A 21,455-nucleotide genomic window follows, 5' to 3' on the forward strand; every position below is an offset into this window, starting at 1 on the left:
GGACAACGTTTCGTTAGGTAAAGAAGTAAATAGCCAAGTTAAGTTCAAAATTGTCGAAATGTGAAAAATTGTCTGTGCATAGAATTGAGCATTCCTAAGCATCAAAATAGACAGTTATACACTCTATTTAGTGTTCTTAGAAGTATTAACTTGCAAGTTAGCTTTTGGGCAATGTTTCGTTAGGTAAAGAAGCCAATAGACCAAGTTAAGTTCAAAATTGCACGAAAATGAAAAACTTGTCTATGCATAGAATTGAGCATTCCTAAGCATCAAAATAGACAGTTATACTCTATTTGTGTTCTTAGAAGTCTTAACTTGCTAGTTTAGCTTTTGGGAAATGTTTCGTTAGGTAAAGAAGCCAATAGACCAAGTTAAGTTCAAAATTGCACGAAACGTGAAAAACTTGTCCAGGCATAGAATTGAGCATTCCAAGGCATCAAAATAGACCGTTATACACTATTTAGTGTTCTTGGAAGTCTTAACTTGCTAGTTTATCTTTTGGACAACGTTTCGTTAGGTAAAGAAGTAAATAGCCAAGTTAAGTTCAAAATTGCACGAAACGTGAAAAATTGTCTGTGCATAGAATTGAGCATTCCTAAGCCATCAAAATAGACAGTTACACTCTATTTAGTGTTCTTAGAAGTCTTAACTTGCAAGTTAGCTTTTGGGCAATGTTTCGTTAGGTAAAGAAGCCAATAGACCAAGTTAAGTTCAAAATTGCACGAAACGTGAAAACTTGTCCATGCATAGAATTGAGCATTCCTAAGGCATCAAAATAGACAGTTACAGTCTATTTAGTGTTCTTAGAAGTCTTAACTTGATACTTTAGCTTTTGGGAAATGTTTCGTTAGGTAAAGAAGTCAATAGACCAAGTTAAGTTCAAAATTGCACGAAACGTGAAAAACTTGTGATGCATAGAATTGAGCATTCCTAAGGCATCAAAATAGACCGTTATTCTCTATTTAGTGTTCTAGAAGTCTTAACTTCTAGTTTAGCTTTTGGGCAACGTTTCGTTAGGTAAAGAAGCAATAGACCAAGTTAAGTTCAAAATTGCACGAAACATGAAAAACTTATCCACGCATAGAACTGAGCATTCCTAAGGCATCAAAATCGACCGTTATACACTATTTTGTGTTCTTAGAAGACTTAACTTGCTAGTTTAGCTTTTCGACAACGTTTCGTAGGTAAAGAAGCCAATAGACCGAGTTAAGCTAAAAATTGCACGAAACGTGAAAACTTGTCCATGCATAGAATTGAGCATCCTAAGGCGTGAAAATAGACCGTTATTTTCTATTTAGTGTTCTTAGAAGTCTTAACTTGCTAGTTTAGCTTTTGACAACGTTTCGTTAGGTAAAGAAGCCAATAGACCAAGTTAAGTTCAAAATTGCAGAAATGTGAAAAACTTGCTATGCATAGAATTGAGCATTCCTAAGGCATAAAAATAGACCGTTATACTCTATTTTCGAAGTTTGAACTTGCTAGTTTAGCTTTTCGACATCGTTTCGTTAGGTAAAGAAGACAATAGACCAAGTTAAGTTCAAAATTGCACGAAACGTGAAAAACTTGTCTGTGCATAGAATTGAGCATTCCTAAGGCATCAAAATAGACCGTTACACTCTATTTAGTGTTCTTAGAAGTCTTAACTTGAAGTTAGCTTTTGGGCAATGTTTCGTTAGGTAAAGAAGACAATAGACCAAGTTAAGTTCAAAATTGCACGAAACGTGAAAAACTTGTCCATGCATAGAATTGAGCATTCCTAAGGCATCAAAATAGAGTTACAGTCTATTTAGTGTTCTTGAAGTCTTAACTTGCTAGTTTAGCTTTTGGGCAATGTTTCGTTAGGTAAAGAAGTCAATAGACCAAGTTAAGTTCAAAATTGCACGAAACGTGAAAAACTTGTCATGCATAGAATTGAGCATTCCTAAGGCATCAAATAGACCGTTATACTCTATTTAGTGTTCTAGAAGTCTTAACTTGCTAGTTTAGCTTTTGGGCAAGTTTCGTTAGGTAAGAAGCCAATAGACCAAGTTAAGTTCAAAATTGCACGAAAACGTGAAAAACTTGTCTATGCGTAGAATTGAGCATTCCTAAGCATCAAAATAGACGTTATACTCTATTTGTGTTCTTAGAAGTCTTAACTTGCTAGTTTAGCTTTTGGGCAATGTTTCGTTAGGTAAAGAAGCCAATAGACCAAGTTAAGTTCAAAATGCACGAAACGTGAAAAACTTGTCCAGGCATAGAATTGAGCATTCCCAAGGCATCAAAATAGACCGTTATACACTATTTAGTGTTCTTGGAAGTCTTAACTTGCTAGTTTATCTTTTGGACAACGTTTCGTTAGGTAAAGAAGTAAATAGGCCAAGTTAAGTTCAAAATTGCACGAAACGTGAAAAATTGTGTGCATAGAATTGAGCATTCCTAAGCATCAAAATAGACAGTTACACTCTATTTAGTGTTCTTAGAAGTATTAACTTGCTAGTTCAGCTTTTGGGCAATGTTTCGTTTGGTAAAGAAGCCAATAGACCAAGTTAAGTTCAAAATTGCACGAAATATGAAAAACTTGTATGCGTAGAATTGAGCATTCCTAAGCATCAAAATAGACAGTTATACTCTATTTGTGTTCTTAGAAGTTAACTTGCTAGTTTAGCTTTTGGGAAATGTTTCGTTAGGTAAAGAAGCCAATAGACCAAGTTAAGTTCAAAATTGCACGAAACGTGAAAAACTTGTCCAGGCATAGAATTGAGCATTCCCAAGGCATCAAAATAGACCGTTATACACTATTTAGTGTTCTTGGAAGTCTTAACTTGCTAGTTTATCTTTTGGACAACGTTTCGTTAGGTAAAGAAGTAAATAGGCCAAGTTAAGTTCAAAATTGCGAAATGTGAAAAATAATCTGTGCATAGAATTGAGCATTCCTAAGCCATCAAAATAGACAGTTACACTCTATTTAGTGTTCTTAGAAGTCTTAACTTGCAAGTTAGTTAGCTTTTGGGCAATGTTTCGTTAGGTAAAGAAGCCAATAGACCAAGTTAAGTTCAAAATTGCACGAAACGTGAAAAACTTGTCCATGCATAGAATTGAGCATTCCTAAGGCATCAAAATAGACAGTTACAGTCTATTTAGTGTTCTTAGAAGTCTTAACTTGATACTTTAGCTTTTGGGCAATGTTTCGTTAGGTAAAGAAGTCAATAGACCAAGTTAAGTTCAAAATTGCACGAAACGTGAAAAACTTGTGATGCATAGAATTGAGCATTCCTAAGGCATCACAATAGACCGTTATCTCTATTTAGTGTTCTAGAAGTCTTAACTTCTAGTTTAGCTTTTGGGCAACGTTTCGTTAGGTAAAGAAGCCAATAGACCAAGTTAAGTTCAAAATTGCACGAAACATGAAAAACTTATCCACGCATAGAACTGAGCATTCCTAAGGCATCAAAATCGACCGTTATACACTATTTGTGTTCTTAGAAGACTTAACTTGCTAGTTTAGCTTTTCGACAACGTTTCGTTAGGTAAAGAAGCCAATAGACCAAGTTAAGCTAAAAATTGCACGAAACGTGAAAAACTTGTCCATGCATAGAATTGAGCATCCTAAGGCATAAAATAGACCGTTATTTTCTATTTAGTGTTCTTAGAAGTCTTAACATGCTAGTTTAGCTTTTGACAACGTTTCGTTAGGTAAAGAAGCCAATAGACCAAGTTAAGTTCAAAATTGCAAGAAATGTGAAAAACTTGGCTATGCATAGAATTGAGCATTCCTAAGGCATAAAATAGACCGTTATACTCTATTTTCGAAGTTTGAACTTGCTAGTTTAGCTTTTGGACATCGTTTCGTTAGGTAAAGAAGACAATAGACCAAGTTAAGTTCAAAATTGCACGAAACGTGAAAAACTTGTCTGTGCATAGAATTGAGCATTCCTAAGGCATCAAAATAGACAGTTACACTTATTTAGTGTTCTTAGAAGTCTTAACTTGCTAGTTTAGCTTTTGGCAATGTTTCGTTAGGTAAAGAAGACAATAGACCAAGTTAAGTTCAAAATTGCACGAAACGTGAAAAACTTGTCCATGCATAGAATTGAGCATTCCTAAGCATCAAAATAGAAGTTACATCTATTTAGTGTTCTTTGAAGTCTTAACTTGCTAGTTTAGCTTTTGGGCAATGTTTCGTTAGGTAAAGAAGCAATAGACCAAGTTAAGTTCAAAATTGCACGAAACGTGAAAAACTTGTCATGCATAGAATTGAGCATTCCTAAGGCATCAAATAGACGTTATACTATTTAGTGTTCTTAGAAGTCTTAACTTGCTAGTTTAGCTTTTGGGCAACGTTTCGTTAGGTAAGAAGCCAATAGACCAAGTTAAGTTCAAAATTGCACGAAATATGAAAAACTTGTCTATGCGTAGAATTGAGCATTCCTAAGCATCAAAATAGACGTTATACTCTATTTGTGTTCTTAGAAGTCTTAACTTGCTAGTTTAGCTTTTGGGAAATGTTTCGTTAGGTAAAGAAGCCAATAGACCAAGTTAAGTTCAAAATTGCACGAAACGTGAAAAACTTGTCCAGGCATAGAATTGAGCATTCCTAAGGCATCAAAATAGACCGTTATACACTATTTAGTGTTCTTGGAAGTCTTAACTTGCTAGTTTAGCTTTTGGACAACGTTTCGTTAGGTAAAGAAGCAATAGACCAAGTTAAGTTCAAAATTGGCACGAAACGTGAAAAACTTGTGGCATAGAATTGAGCATTCCTAAGCATCAAAATAGACGTTACACTATTTAGTGTTCTTAGAAGTCTTAACTTGCTAGTTTAGCTTTTGGCAACGTTTCGTTAGGTAAAGAAGCCAATAGACCAAGTTAAGTTCAAAATTGCACGAAATGTGAAAAACTTGTCTATGCATAGAATTGAGCATTCCTAAGCATCAAAATAGACAGTTATACTCTATTTGTGTTCTTAGAAGTCTTAACTTGCTAGTTTAGCTTTTGGGCAATGTTTCGTTAGGTAAAGAAGCCAATAGACCAAGTTAAGTTCAAAATTGCACGAAACGTGAAAAACTTGTCCAGGCATAGAATTGAGCATTCCAAGGCATCAAAATAGACGTTATACACTATTTAGTGTTCTTAGAAGTCTTAACTTGCTAGTTTAGCTTTTGGACAACGTTTCGTTAGGTAAAGAAGAAATAGGCCAAGTTAAGTTCAAAATTGCACGAAATGTGAAAAATTGTCTGTGCATAGAATTGAGCATTCCTAAGCATCAAAATAGACAGTTACATCTATTTAGTGTTCTTAGAAGTCTTAACTTGCTAGTTTAGCTTTTGGCAATGTTTCGTTAGGTAAAGAAGCCAATAGACCAAGTTAAGTTCAAAATTGCACGAAACGTGAAAAACTTGTCCATGCATAGAATTGAGCATTCCTAAGGCATCAAAATAGACAGTTACAGTCTATTTAGTGTTCTTAGAAGTCTTAACTTGATACTTTAGCTTTTGGGCGTTTCGTTAGGTAAAGAAGCCAATAGACCAAGTTAAGTTCAAAATTGCACGAAACGTGAAAAACTTGTGATGCATAGAATTGAGCATTCCTAAGGCATCAAAAGACGACCGTTATTCTCTATTTAGTGTTCTAGAAGTCTTAACTTTGCTAGTTTAGCTTTTGGGCAACGTTTCGTTAGGTAAAGAAGCCAATAGACCAAGTTAAGTTCAAAATTGCACGAAACATGAAAAACTTATCCAGCATAGAATGAGCATTCCTAAGGCATCAAAATCGACCGTTATACACTATTTAGTGTTCTTAGAAGACTTAACTTGCTAGTTTAGCTTTTGGACAACGTTTCGTTAGGTAAAGAAGCCAATAGACCAAGTTAAGTTCAAAATTGCACGAAACGTGAAAAACTTGTCCATGCATAGAATTGAGCATTCCTAAGGCATGAAAATAGACCGTTATCTATTTAGTGTTCTTAGAAGTCTTAACTTGCTAGTTTAGCTTTTGACAACGTTTCGTTAGGTAAAGAAGCCAATAGACCAAGTTAAGTTCAAAATTGCAGAAATGTGAAAAACTTGTATGCATAGAATTGAGCATTCCTAAGGCATAAAATAGACCGTTATACTCTAGTTTCGAAGTTTAACTTGCTAGTTTAGCTTTTGACATCGTTTCGTTAGGTAAAGAAGACAATAGACCAAGTTAAGTTCAAAATTGCACGAAACGTGAAAAACTTGTCTGCATAGAATTGAGCATTCCTAAGCATCAAAATAGACGTTACACTCTATTTAGTGTTCTTAGAAGTCTTAACTTGCTAGTTTAGCTTTTGGCAACGTTTCGTTAGGTAAAGAAGACAATAGACCAAGTTAAGTTCAAAATTGCACGAAACGTGAAAAACTTGTCCATGCATAGAATTGAGCATTCCTAAGGCATCAAAATAGACAGTTACAGTCTATTTAGTGTTCTTAGAAGTCTTAACTTGCTAGTTTAGCTTTTGGGCAATGTTTCGTTAGGTAAGAAGTCAATAGACCAAGTTAAGTTCAAAATTGCACGAAACGTGAAAAACTTGTCATGCATAGAATTGAGCATTCCTAAGGCATCAAATAGACCGTTATACTCTATTTAGTGTTCTAGAAGTCTTAACTTGCTAGTTTAGCTTTTGGACAACGTTTCGTTAGGTAAGAAGCCAATAGACCAAGTTAAGTTCAAAATTGCACGAAAATGAAAAACTTGTCATGCATAGAATTGAGCATTCCTAAGGCATCAAATAGACGTTATACTCTATTTAGTGTTCTTAGAAGTCTTAACTTGCTAGTTTAGCTTTTGGAAATGTTTCGTTAGGTAAAGAAGCCAATAGACCAAGTTAAGTTCAAAATTGCACGAAACGTGAAAAACTTTGCATAGAATTGAGCATTCCTAAGCATCAAAATAGACCGTTATACACTATTAGTGTTCTTAGAAGTCTTAACTTGCTAGTTTATCTTTTGGAACGTTTCGTTAGGTAAAGAAGTAAATAGCCAAGTTAAGTTCAAAATTGGCACGAAACGTGAAAAACTTGTCGTGCATAGAATTGAGCATTCCTAAGGCATCAAAATAGACCGTTACACTCTATTTAGTGTTCTTAGAAGTCTTAACTTGCTAGTTTAGCTTTTGGCAACGTTTCGTTAGGTAAAGAAGCCAATAGACCAAGTTAAGTTCAAAATTGCACGAAATATGAAAAACTTGTCTGCATAGAATTGAGCATTCCTAAGCATCAAAATAGACAGTTATACTCTATTTGTGTTCTTAGAAGTCTTAACTTGCTAGTTTAGCTTTTGGGCAATGTTTCGTTAGGTAAAGAAGCCAATAGACCAAGTTAAGTTCAAAATTGCACGAAACGTGAAAAACTTGTCCATGCATAGAATTGAGCATTCCTAAGGCATCAAAATAGACCGTTATACACTATTTAGTGTTCTTAGAAGTCTTAACTTGCTAGTTTACTTTTGGACAACGTTTCGTTAGGTAAAGAAGCCAATAGCCAAGTTAAGTTCAAAATTGGCACGAAACGTGAAAAACTTGTGCATAGAATTGAGCATTCCTAAGGCATCAAAATAGACGTTACACACTATTTAGTGTTCTTAGAAGTCTTAACTTGCAGTTAGCTTTTGGCAATGTTTCGTTAGGTAAAGAAGCAATAGACCAAGTTAAGTTCAAAATTGCACGAAACTGTGAAAAACTTGTCATGCATAGAATTGAGCATTCCTAAGCATCAAAATAGACAGTTACATCTATTTAGTGTTCTTAGAAGTCTTAACTTGTAGTTTAGCTTTTGGGCAATGTTTCGTTAGGTAAAGAAGCCAATAGACCAAGTTAAGTTCAAAATTGCACGAAACGTGAAAAACTTGTCCATGCATAGAATTGAGCATTCCTAAGGCATCAAATAGACGTTATCTCTATTTAGTGTTCTTAGAAGTCTTAACTTCTAGTTTAGCTTTTGGGCAACGTTTCGTTAGGTAAAGAAGTCAATAGACCAAGTTAAGTTCAAAATTGCACGAAACGTGAAAAACTTATCCACGCATAGAATTGAGCATTCCTAAGGCATCAAAAGACCGTTATACTCTATTTAGTGTTCTTAGAAGTCTTAACTTGTCTAGTTTAGCTTTTGGGCAACGTTTCGTTAGGTAAAGAAGCCAATAGACCAAGTTAAGTTCAAAATTGCACGAAACGTGAAAAACTTGTCCATGCATAGAATTGAGCATTCCTAAGGGCAAAATCGACCGTTATACACTATTTAGTGTTCTTAGAAGTCTTAACTTGCTAGTTTAGCTTTTCGACAACGTTTCGTTAGGTAAAGAAGCCAATAGACCAAGTTAAGCAAAATTGCACGAAACGTGAAAAACTTGTATGCATAGAATTGAGCATTCCTAAGGCGAAAATAGACCGTTATACTCTATTGTTCTTAGAAGTCTTAACTTGCTAGTTTAGCTTTGTACAACGTTTCGTTAGGTAAAGAAGCCAATAGACCAAGTTAAGTTCAAAATTGCAGAAACGTGAAAAACTTGTCTGCATAGAATTGAGCATTCCTAAGGCATCAAAATAGACGTTACACTCTATTTAGTGTTCTTAGAAGTCTTAACTTGCTAGTTTAGCTTTTCGCAGTTTCGTTAGGTAAAGAAGACAATAGACCAAGTTAAGTTCAAAATTGCACGAAACGTGAAAAACTTGTCATGCATAGAATTGAGCATTCCTAAGCATCAAAATAGACAGTTACATCTATTTAGTGTTCTTAGAAGTCTTAACTTGCTAGTTAGCTTTTGGGCAATGTTTCGTTAGGTAAAGAAGACAATAGACCAAGTTAAGTTCAAAATTGCACGAAACGTGAAAAACTTGCATGCATAGAATTGAGCATTCCTAAGGCATCAAAATAGACGTTATACTCTATTTAGTGTTCTTTGAAGTCTTAACTTGCTAGTTTAGCTTTTGGGCAACGTTTCGTTAGGTAAAGAAGTCAATAGACCAAGTTAAGTTCAAAATTGCACGAAACGTGAAAAACTTGTCGATGCATAGAATTGAGCATTCCTAAGGCATCAAATAGACCGTTATACTCTATTTAGTGTTCTAGAAGTCTTAACTTGCTAGTTTAGCTTTTGGAAGTTTCGTTAGGCCAATAACCAAGTTAATCAAAATTGCACGAAATAAAAAAGAATGAATTCCTAATCAAGAAAAATAAGTTATACTCTATTTGTGTTCTTAGAAGTTTATTTTTTTAAATTTTAGGTAAAGAAGCCAATAGACCAAGTTCAGTTCAAAATGGCACGAAACGTGAAAAACTTGTCCAGGCATAGAATTGAGCATTCCAAGGCATCAAAATAGACCGTTATACACTATTTAGTGTTCTTGGAAGTCTTAACTTGCTAGTTTATCTTTTGGACAACGTTTCGTTAGGTAAAGAAGTAAATAGCCAAGTTAAGTTCAAAATTGGTCGAAATGTGAAAAATATGTCTGTGCATAGAATTGAGCATTCCTAAGCCATCAAAATAGACAGTTACACTCTATTTAGTGTTCTTAGAAGTATTAACTTGCAAGTTCAGCTTTTGGGCAATGTTTCGTTTGGTAAAGAAGCCAATAGACCAAGTTAAGTTCAAAATTGCACGAAATATGAAAAACTTGTCTATGCGTAGAATTGAGCATTCCTAAGTCATCAAAATAGACAGTTATACTCTATTTTGTGTTCTTAGAAGTCTTAACTTGCTAGTTTAGCTTTTGGGAAATGTTTCGTTAGGTAAAGAAGCCAATAGACCAAGTTCAGTTCAAAATGGCACGAAACGTGAAAAACTTGTCCAGGCATAGAATTGAGCATTCCCAAGGCATCAAAATAGACCGTTATACACTATTTAGTGTTCTTGGAAGTCTTAACTTGCTAGTTTATCTTTTGGACAACGTTTCGTTAGGTAAAGAAGTAAATAGGCCAAGTTAAGTTCAAAATTGCACGAAACGTGAAAAACTTGTCCATGCATAGAATTGAGCATTCCTAAGGCATCAAAATAGACAGTTACAGTCTATTTAGTGTTCTTAGAAGTCTTAACTTGCTAGTTTAGCTTTTGGGCAATGTTTCGTTAGGTAAAGAAGTCAATAGACCAAGTTAAGTCCAAAATTGCACGAAACGTGAAAAACTTGTCGATGCATAGAATTGAGCATTCCTAAGGCATCACAATAGACCGTTATACTCTATTTAGTGTTCCTAGAAGTCTTAACTTGCTAGTTTAGCTTTTGGGCAACGTTTCGTTAGGTAAAGAAACCAATAGACCAAGTTAAGTTCAAAATTGCACGAAACATGAAAATTTTATCCACGCATAGAATTGAGCATTCCTAAGGCATCAAAATCGACCGTTTATACACTATTTAGTGTTCTTAGAAGACTTAACTTGCTAGTTTAGCTTTTCGACAACGTTTCGTTAGGTAAAGAAGCCAATAGACTGAGTTAAGCTAAAAATTGCACGAAACGTGAAAACTTGTCCATGCATAGAATTGAGAAATCCTAAGGCGTGAAAATAGACCGTTATTTTCTATTTAGTGTTCTTAGAAGTCTGAACATGCTATTTTAGCTTTTGGACAACGTTTCGTTAGGTAAAGAAGCCAATAGACCAAGTTAAGAACAAAATTGCAAGAAATGTGAAAAACTTGGCTATGCATAGAATTGAGCATTCCTAAGGCATAAAAATGGACCGTTATACTCTATTTTTGAAGTCCGAACTTGCTAGTTTAGCTTTTGGACATCGTTTCGTTAGGTAAGGAGACAATAGACCAAGTTAAGTTCAACATTGCACGAAACGTGAAAAACTTGTCCAGGCATAGAATTGAGCATTCCCAAGGCATCAAAATAGGACCGGTTATACACTATTTAGTGTTCTTGGAAGTCTTAACTTGCTAGTTTATCTTTGGACAACGTTTCGTTAGGTAAAGAAGTAAATAGGCCAAGTTAACTTCAAAATTGCATGAAACGTGAAAAACTTGTCTGTGCATAGAATTGAGCAATTCCTAAGCCATCAAAAATAGACAGTTACACTCTATTTAGTGTTCTTTGAAGTCTTAACTTGCAAGTTCAGCTTTTGGGCAATGTTTCGTTAGGTAAAGAAGCCAATAGACCAAGTTAAGTTCAAAATTGCACGAAACGTGAAAAACTTGTCCATGCATAGAATTGAGCATTCCTAAGGCATCAAAATAGACAGTTACAATCTATTTAGTGTTATTAGAAGTCTTAACTTGCTAGTTTAGCTTTTTGGGCAATGTTTCGTTAGGTAAAGAAGTCAATAGACCAAGGTTAAGTTCAAAATTGCACGAAACCGTGAAAAACTTGTCGATGCATAGAATTGAGCATTTCCTAAGGCATCACAATAGACCGTTATACTCTATTTAGTGTTCCTAGAAGTCTTAACTTGCTAGTTTAGCTTTTGGGCAACGTTTCGTTAGGTAAAGAAGCCAATAGACCAAGTTAAGTTCAAAATTGCACGAAACATGAAAATTTTATCCACGCATAGAATTGAGCATTTCTAAGGCATCAAAATCGACCGTTTATACACTATTTAGTGTTCTTAGAAGACTAACTTGCTAGTTTAGCTTTTTCGACAACGTTTCGTTAGGTAAAGAAGCCAATAGACTGAGTTAAGCTAAAAATTGCACGAACGTGAAAACTTGTCCATGCATAGAATTGAGAAATCCTAAGGCGTGAAAATAGACCGTTATTTTCTATTTAGTGTTCTTTGAAGTCTGAACATGCTATTTTAGCTTTTGGACAACGTTTCGTTAGGTAAAGAAGCCAATAGACCAAGTTAAGTTCAAAATTGCAAGAAATGTGAAAAACTTGGCTATGCATAGAATTGAGCATTCCTAAGGCATAAAATGGACCGTTATACTCTATTTTCGAAGTCTGAACTTGCTAGTTTAGCTTTTGGACATCGTTTCGTTAGGTAAAGAGACAATAGACCAAGTTAAGTTCAACATTGCACGAAACGTGAAAAACTTGTCCAGGCATAGAATTGAGCATTCCCAAGGCATCAAAATAGGCCGTTATACACTATTTAGTGTTCTTGGAAGTCTTAACTTGCTAGTTTATCTTTTGGAGAACGTTTCGTTAGGTAAAGAAGTAAATAGGCCAAGTTAAGTTCAAAATTGCACGAAACGTGAAAAACTTGTCTGTGCATAGAATTGAGCATTCCTAAGCCATCAAAATAGACAGTTACACTCTATTTAGTGTTCTTTGAAGTCTTAACTTGCAAGGTCAGCTTTTGGGCAATGTTTCGTTAGGTAAAGAAGCCAATAGACCAAGTTAAGTTCAAAATTGCACGAAACGTGAAAAACTTGTCGATGCATAGAATTGAGCATTCCTAAGGCATCAAAATAGACAATTACAGTCTATTTAGTGTTCTTAGAAGTCTTAACTTGCTAGTTTAGCTTTTGGGCAATGTTTCGTTAGGTAAAGAAGTCAATAGACCAAGTTAAGTTCAAAATTGCACGAAACGTGAAAAACTTGTCGATGCATAGAATTGAGCATTCCTAAGGCATCAAAATAGACCGTTATACTCTATTTAGTGTTCCTAGAAGTCTTAACTTGCTAGTTTAGCTTTTGGGCAACGTTTCGTTAGGTAAAGAAGCCAATAGACCAAGTTAAGTTCAAAATTGCACGAAACATGAAAATTTTATCCACACATAGAATTGAGCATTCCTAAGGCATCAAAATCGACCGTTATACACTATTTAGTGTTCTTAGAAGACTTAACTTGCTAGTTTAGCTTTTCGACAACGTTTCGTTAGGTAAAGAAGCCAATAGACTGAGTTAAGCTAAAAATTGCACGAAACGTGAAAACTTGTCCATGCATAGAATTGAGAAATCCTAGGGCGTGAAAATAGACCGTTATATTCTATTTAGTGTTCTTAGAAATCTGAACATGCTATTTTAGCTTTTGGACAACGTTTCGTTAGGTAAAGAAGCCAATAGACCAAGTTAAGTTCAAAATTGCAAGAAATGTGAAAAAACTTGGCTATGCATAGAATTGAGCATTCCTAAGGCATAAAAATGGACCGTTATACTCTATTTTCGAAGTCTGAACTTGCTAGTTTAGCTTTTGGACATCGTTTCGTTAGGTAAAGAGACAATAGACCAAGTTAAGTTCAACATTGCACGAAACGTGAAAAACTTGTCCAGGCATAGAATTGAGCATTCCCAAGGCATCAAAATAGACCGTTATACACTATTTAGTGTTCTTGGAAGTCTTAACTTGCTAGTTTATCTTTTGGACAACGTTTCGTTAGGTAAAGAAGTAAATAGGCCAAGTTAAGTTCAAAATTGCACGAAACGTGAAAAACTTGTCCATGCATAGAATTGAGCATTCCTAAGGCATCAAAATAGACAGTTACAGTCTATTTAGTGTTCTTAGAAGTCTTAACTTGCTAGTTTAGCTTTTGGGCAATGTTTCGTTAGGTAAAGAAGTCAATAGACCAAGTTAAGTCCAAAATTGCACGAAACGTGAAAAACTTGTCGATGCATAGAATTTCGCATTCCTAAGGCATCACAATAGACCGTTATACTCTATTTAGTGTTCCTAGAAGTCTTAACTTGCTAGTTTAGCTTTTGGGCAACGTTTCGTTAGGTAAAGAAGCCAATAGACCAAGTTAAGTTCAAAATTGCACGAAACATGAAAATTTTATCCACGCATAGAATTGAGCATTCCTAAGGCATCAAAATCGACCGTTATACACTATTTAGTGTTCTTAGAAGACTTAACTTGCTAGTTTAGCTTTTCGACAACGTTTCGTTAGGTAAAGAAGCCAATAGACTGAGTTAAGCTAAAAATTGCACGAAACGTGAAAACTTGTCCATGCATAGAATTGAGAAATCCTAAGGCGTGAAAATAGACCGTTATTTTCTATTTAGTGTTCTTAGAAGTCTGAACATGCTATTTTTAGCTTTTGGACAACGTTTCGTTTGGTAAAGAAGCCAATAGACCAAGTTCAGAACAAAATTGCAAGAAATGTGAAAAACTTGGCTATGCATAGAATTGAGCATTCCTAAGGCATAAAAATGGACCGTTATACTCTATTTTTGAAGTCCGAACTTGCTAGTTTAGCTTTTGGACATCGTTTCGTTAGGTAAGGAGACAATAGACCAAGTTAAGTTCATCATTGCACGAAACGTGAAAACTTGTCCAGGCATAGAATTGAGCATTCCCAAGGCATCAAAATAGACCGTTATACACTATTTAGTGTTCTTGGAAGTCTTAACTTGCTAGTTTATCTTTTGGACAACGTTTCGTTAGGTAAAGAAGTAAATAGGCCAAGTTAACTTCAAAATTGCATGAAACGTGAAAAACTTGTCTGTGCATAGAATTGAGCATTCCTAAGCCATCAAAAATAGACAGTTACACTCTATTTAGTGTTCTTTGAAGTCTTAACTTGCAAGTTCAGCTTTTGGGCAATGTTTCGTTAGGTAAAGAAGCCAATAGACCAAGTTAAGTTCAAAATTGCACGAAACGTGAAAAACTTGTCCATGCATAGAATTGAGCATTCCTAAGGCATCAAATAGACAGTTACAATCTATTTAGTGTTCTTAGAAGTCTTAACTTGCTAGTTTAGCTTTTGGGCAATGTTTCGTTAGGTAAAGAAGTCAATAGACCAAGTTAAGTTCAAAATTGCACGAAACGTGAAAAACTTGTCGATGCATAGAATTGAGCATTCCTAAGGCATCACAATAGACCGTTATACTCTATTTAGTGTTCCTAGAAGTCTTAACTTGCTAGTTTAGCTTTTGGGCAACGTTTCGTTAGGTAAAGAAGCCAATAGACCAAGTTAAGTTCAAAAATGCACGAAACATGAAAATTTTATCCACGCATAGAATTGAGCATTTCTAAGGCATCAAAATCGACCGTTATACACTATTTAGTGTTCTTAGAAGACTTAACTTGCTAGTTTAGCTTTTCGACAACGTTTCGTTAGGTAAAGAAGCCAATAGACTGAGTTAAGCTAAAAATTGCACGAAACGTCAAAACTTGTCCATGCATAGAACTGAGAAATCCTAAGGCGTGAAAATAGACCGTTATTTTCTATTTAGTGTTCTTTGAAGTCTGAACATGCTATTTTAGCTTTTGGACAACGTTTCGTTAGGTAAAGAAGCCAATAGACCAAGTTAAGTTCAAAATTGCAAGAAATGTGAAAAACTTGGCTATGCATAGAATTGAGCATTCCTAAGGCATAAAAATGGACCGTTATACTCTATTTTCGAAGTCTGAACTTGCTAGTTTAGCTTTTGGACATCGTTTCGTTAGGTAAAGAGACAATAGACCAAGTTAAGTTCAACATTGCACGAAACGTGAAAAACTTGTCCAGGCATAGAATTGAGCATTCCCAAGGCATCAAAATAGGCCGTTATACACTATTTAGTGTTCTTGGAAGTCTTAACTTGCTAGTTTATCTTTTGGAGAACGTTTCGTTAGGTAAAGAAGTAAATAGGCCAAGTGAAGTTCAAAATTGCACGAAACGTGAAAAACTTGTTTGTGCATAGAATTGAGCATTCCTAAGCCATCAAAATAGACAGTTACACTCTATTTAGTGTTCTTGAAGTCTTAAACTTGCAAGGTCAGCTTTTGGGCAATGTTTCGTTAGGTAAAGAAGCCAATAGACCAAGTTAAGTTCAAAATTGCACGAAACGTGAAAAACTTGTCCATGCATAGAATTGAGCATTCCTAAGGCATCAAAATAGACAATTACAGTCTATTTAGTGTTCTTAGAAGTCTTAACTTGCTAGTTTAGCTTTTGGGCAATGTTTCGTTAGGTAAAGAAGTCAGTAGACCAAGTTAAGTTCAAAATTGCACGAAACGTGAAAAACTTGTCGATGCATAGAATTGAGCATTCCTAAGGCATCACAATAGACCGTTATACTCTATTTAGTGTTCCTAGAAGTCTTAACTTGCTAGTTTAGCTTTTGGGCAACGTTTCGTTAGGTAAAGAAGCCAATAGACCAAGTTAAGTTCAAAATTGCACGAAACATGAAAATTTTATCCACACATAGAATTGAGCATTCCTAAGGCATCAAAATCGACCGTTATACACTATTTAGTGTTCTTAGAAGACTTAACTTGCTAGTTTAGCTTTTCGACAACGTTTCGTTAGGTAAAGAAGCCAATAGACTGAGTTAAGCTAAAAATTGCACGAAACGTGAAAACTTGTCCATGCATAGAATTGAGAAATCCTAGGGCGTGAAAATAGACCGTTATTTTCTATTTAGTGTTCTTAGAAATCTGAACATGCTATTTTAGCTTTTGGACAACGTTTCGTTAGGTAAAGAAGCCAATAGACCAAGTTAAGTTCAAAATTGCAAGAAATGTGAAAAACTTGGCTATGCATAGAATTGAGCATTCCTAAGGCATAAAAATGGACCTTTATACTCTATTTTCGAAGTCTGAACTTGCTAGTTTAGCTTTTGGACATCGTTTCGTTAGGTAAAGAGACAATAGACCAAGTTAAGTTCAACATTGCACGAAACGTGAAAAACTTGTCCAGGCATAGAATTGAGCATTCCCAAGGCATCAAAATAGACCGTAATACACTATTTAGTGTTCTTGGAAGTCTTAACTTGCTAGTTTATCTTTTGGACAACGTTTCGTTAGGTAAAGAAGTAAATAGGCCAAGTTAAGTTCAAAATTGCACGAAACGTGAAAAACTTGTCTGTGCATAGAATTGAGCATTCCTAAGCCATCAAAAATAGACAGTTACACTCTATTTAGTGTTCTTTGAAGTCTTAACTTGCAAGTTCAGCTTTTGGGCAATGTTTCGTTAGGTAAAGAAGCCAATAGACCAAGTTAAGTTCAAAATTGCACGAAACGTGAAAAACTTGTCCATGCATAGAATTGAGCATTCCTAAGGCATCAAAATAGACAGTTACAGTCTATTTAGTGTTCTTAGAAGTCTTAACTTGCTAGTTTAGCTTTTGGGCAATGTTTCGTTAGGTAAAGAAGTCAATAGACCAAGTTAAGTTCAAAATTGCACGAAACGTGAAAAACTTGTCGATGCATAGGATTGAGCATTCCTAAGGCATCACAATAGACCGTTATACTCTATTTAGTGTTCCTAGAAGTCTTAACTTGCTAGTTTAGCTTTTGGGCAACGTTTCGTTAGGTAAAGAAGCCAATAGACCAAGTTAAGTTCAAAATTGCACGAAACATGAAAATTTTATCCACGCATAGAATTGAGCATTCCTAAGGCATCAAAATCGACCGTTATACACTATTTAGTGTTCTTAGAAGACTTAACTTGCTAGTTTAGCTTTTCGACAACGTTTCGTTAGGTAAAGAAGCCAATAGACTGAGTTAAGCTAAAAATTGCACGAAACGTGAAAACTTGTCCATGCATAGAATTGAGAAATCCTAAGGCGTGAAAATAGACCGTTATTTTCTATTTAGTGTTCTTAGAAGTCTGAACATGCTATTTTAGCTTTTGGACAACGTTTCGTTAGGTAAAGAAGCCAATAGACCAAGTTAAGTTCAAAATTGCAAGAAATGTGAAAAACTTGGCTATGCATAGAATTGAGCATTCCTAAGGCATAAAAATGGGCCGTTATACTCTATTTTCGAAGTCTGAACTTGCTAGTTTAGCTTTTGGACATCGTTTCGTTAGGTAAAGAGACAATAGACCAAGTTAAGTTCAACATTGCACGAAACGTGAAAAACTTGTCCAGGCATAGAATTGAGCATTCCCAAGGCATCAAAATAGACCGTTATACACTATTTAGTGTTCTTGGAAGTCTTAACTTGCTAGTTTATCTTTTGGAGAACGTTTCGTTAGATAAAGAAGTAAATAGGCCAAGCTAAGTTCAAAATTGCACGAAACGTGAAAAACTTGTCTGTGCATAGAATTGAGCATTTCTAAGGCATCAAAATAGACAATTACAGTCTATTTAGTGTTCTTAGAAGTCTTAACTTGCTAGTGTAGTTTTTGGGCAATGTTTCGTTAGGTAAAGAAGTCAATAGACCAAGTTAAGTTCAAAATTGCACGAAACGTGAAAAACTTGTCGATGCATAGAATTGAGCATTCCTAAGGCATCACAATAGACCGTTATACTCTATTTAGTGTTCCTAGAAGTCTTAACTTGCTAGTTTAGCTTTTGGGCAACGTTTCGTTAGGTAAAGAAGCCAATAGACCAAGTTAAGTTCAAAATTGCACGAAACATGAAAATTTTATCCACGCATAGAATTGAGCATTCCTAAGGCATCAAAATCGACCGTTATACACTATTTAGTGTTCTTAGAAGACTTAACTTGCTAGTTTAGCTTTTCGACAACGTTTCGTTAGGTAAAGAAGCCAATAGACTGAGTTAAGCTAAAAATTGCACGAAACGTGAAAACTTGTCCATGCATAGAATTGAGAAATCCTAGGGCGTGAAAATAGACCGTTATTTTATATTTAGTGTTCTTAGAAGTCTGAACATGCTATTTTAGCTTTTGGACAACGTTTCGTTAGGTAAAGAAGCCAATAGACCAAGTTAAGTTCAAAATTGCAAGAAATGTGAAAAACTTGGCTATGCATAGAATTGAGCATTCCTAAGGCATAAAAATGGACCGTTATACTCTATTTTCGAAGTCTGAACTTGCTAGTTTAGCTTTTGGACATCGTTTCGTTAGGTAAAGAGACAATAGACCAAGTTAAGTTCAACATTGCACGAAACGTGAAAAACTTGTCCAGGCATAGAATTGAGCATTCCCAAGGCATCAAAATAGACCGTTATACACTATTTAGTGTTCTTGGAAGTCTTAACTTGCTAGTTTATCTTTTGGACAACGTTTCGTTAGGTAAAGAAGTAAATAGGCCAAGTTAAGTTCAAAATTGCACGAAACGTGAAAAACTTGTCCATGCATAGAATTGAGCATTCCTAAGCCATCAAAAATAGACAGTTACACTCTATTTAGTGTTCTTTGAAGTCTTAACTTGCAAGTTCAGCTTTTGGGCAATGTTTCGTTAGGTAAAGAAGCCAATAGACCAAGTTAAGTTCAAAATTGCACGAAACGTGAAAAACTTGTCCATGCATAGAATTGAGCATTCCTAAGGCATCAAAATAGACAGTTACAGTCTATTTAGTGTTCTTAGAAGTCTTAACTTGCTAGTTTAGCTTTTGGGCAATGTTTCGTTAGGTAAAGAAGTCAATAGACCAAGCTAAGTTCAAATTTGCACGAAACGTGAAAAACTTGTCGATGCATAGGATTGAGCATTCCTAAGGCATCACAATAGACCGTTATACTCTATTTAGTGTTCCTAGAAGTCTTAACTTGCTAGTTTAGCTTTTGGGCAACGTTTCGTTAGGTAAAGAAGCCAATAGACCAAGTTAAGTTCAAAATTGCACGAAACATGAAAATTTTATCCACGCATAGAATTGAGCATTCCTAAGGCATCAAAATCGACCGTTATACACTATTTAGTGTTCTTAGAAGACTTAACTTGCTAGTTTAGCTTTTCGACAACGTTTCGTTAGGTAAAGAAGCCAATAGACTGAGTTAAGCTAAAAATTGCACGAAACGTGAAAACTTGTCCATGCATAGAATTGAGAAATCCTAAGGCGTGAAAATAGACCGTTATTTTCTATTTAGTGTTCTTTGAAGTCTTAACATGCTATTTTAGCTTCTGGACAACGTTTCATTAGGTAAAGAAGCCAATAGACCAAGTTAAGTTCAAAATTGCAAGAAATGTGAAAAAACTTGGCTATGCATTGAATTGAGCATTCCTAGGGCATAAAAATGGACCGTTATACTCTATTTTCGAAGTCTGAACTTGCTAGTTTAGCTTTTGGACATCGTTTCGTTAGGTAAAGAAGACAATAGACCAAGTTAAGTTCAACATTGCACGAAACGTGAAAAACTTGTCTATGCATAGAATTCAGCATTCCTAAGGCATCAAATTGGACCCGTATACTCTATTTAGTGTTCTTAGAAGTCTTAACTTCCTAGTTTAGCTTGTGGACAACGTTTCGTTAGGTAAAGAAGCCAAAAGATTAAGTTAAGTTCAAAATTGCACGAAATTTGAAAAACTTGTCTATGCGTAGAATTGAGCATTCCTAAGTCATCAAAATAGACAGTTATACTCTATTTTGTGTTCTTAGAAGTCTTAACTTGCTAGTTTAGCTTTTGGGAAATGTTTCGTTAGGTAAAGAAGCCAATACACCAAGTTAAGTTCAAAATGGCACGAAACGTGAAAAACTTGTCCATGCATAGAATTGAGCATTCCCAAGGCATCAAAATAGACCGTTATACACTATTTAGTGTTCTTGGAAGTCTTAACTTGCTAGTTTATCTTTTGGACAACGTTTCGTTAGGTAAAGAAGTAAATAGGCCAAGTAAAGTTCAAAATTGCACGAAACGTGAAAAACTTGTCTGTGCATAGAATTGAGCATTCCTAAGCCATCAAAATAGACAGTTACACTCTATTTAGTGTTCTTAGAAGTCTTAACTTGCAAGTTTAGCTTTTGGGCAATGTTTCGTTAGGTAAAGAAGCCAATAGACCAAGTTAAGTTTAAAATTGTACGAAACGTGAAAAACTTGTCCATGCATAGAATTGAGCATTCCTAAGGCATCAAAATAGACAGTTACAGTCTATTTAGTGTTCTTAGAAGTCTTAACTTGCTAATTTAGCTTTTGGGCAATGTTTCGTTAGGTAAAGAAGTCAATAGACCAAGTTAAGTTCAAAATTGCATGAAACGTGAAAAACTTGTCGATGCATAGAATTGAGCATTCCTAAGGCATCACAATAGATCGTTATACTCTATTTAGTGTTCCTAGAAGTCTTAACTTGCTAGTTTAGCTTTTGGCAACGTTTCGTTAGGTAAAGAAGCCAATAGACCAAGTTAAGTTCAAAATTGCACGAAACATGAAAAACTTATCCACGCATAGAATTGAGCATTCCTAAGGCATCAAAATCGACCGTTATACACTATTTTGTGTTCTTAGAAGACTTAACATGCTAGTTTAGCTTTTCGACAACGTTTCGTTAGGTAAAGAAGTAAATAGGCCAAGTAAAGTTCAAAATTGCAAGAAATGTGAAAAACTTGGCTATGCATAGAATTGAGCATTCCTAAGGCATAAAAATGGACCGTTATACTCTATTTTCAAAGTCTGAACTTGCTAATTTAGCTTTTGGACATCGTTTCGTTAGGTAAAGAAGACAATAGACCAAGTTAAGTTCAACATTGCACGAAACGTGAAAAATTTGTCCAGGCATAGAATTGAGCATTCCCAAGGCATCAAAATAGACCGTTATACACTATTTAGTGTTCTTGGAAGTCTTAACTGGCTAGTTTATCTTTTGGACAACGTTTCGTTAGGTAAAGAAGTAAATAGGCCAAGTAAAGTTCAAAATTGCACGAAACGTGAAAAACTTGTCTGTGCATAGAATTGAGCATTCCTAAGCCATCAAAATAGACAGTTACACTCTATTTAGTGTTCTTAGAAGTCTTAACTTGCAAGTTTAGCTTTTGG

The sequence above is a fragment of the Tripterygium wilfordii genome, chromosome 12 (assembly GCF_013401445.1).
Source record: "Tripterygium wilfordii isolate XIE 37 chromosome 12, ASM1340144v1, whole genome shotgun sequence".
NCBI lineage: Eukaryota > Viridiplantae > Streptophyta > Magnoliopsida > Celastrales > Celastraceae > Tripterygium > Tripterygium wilfordii.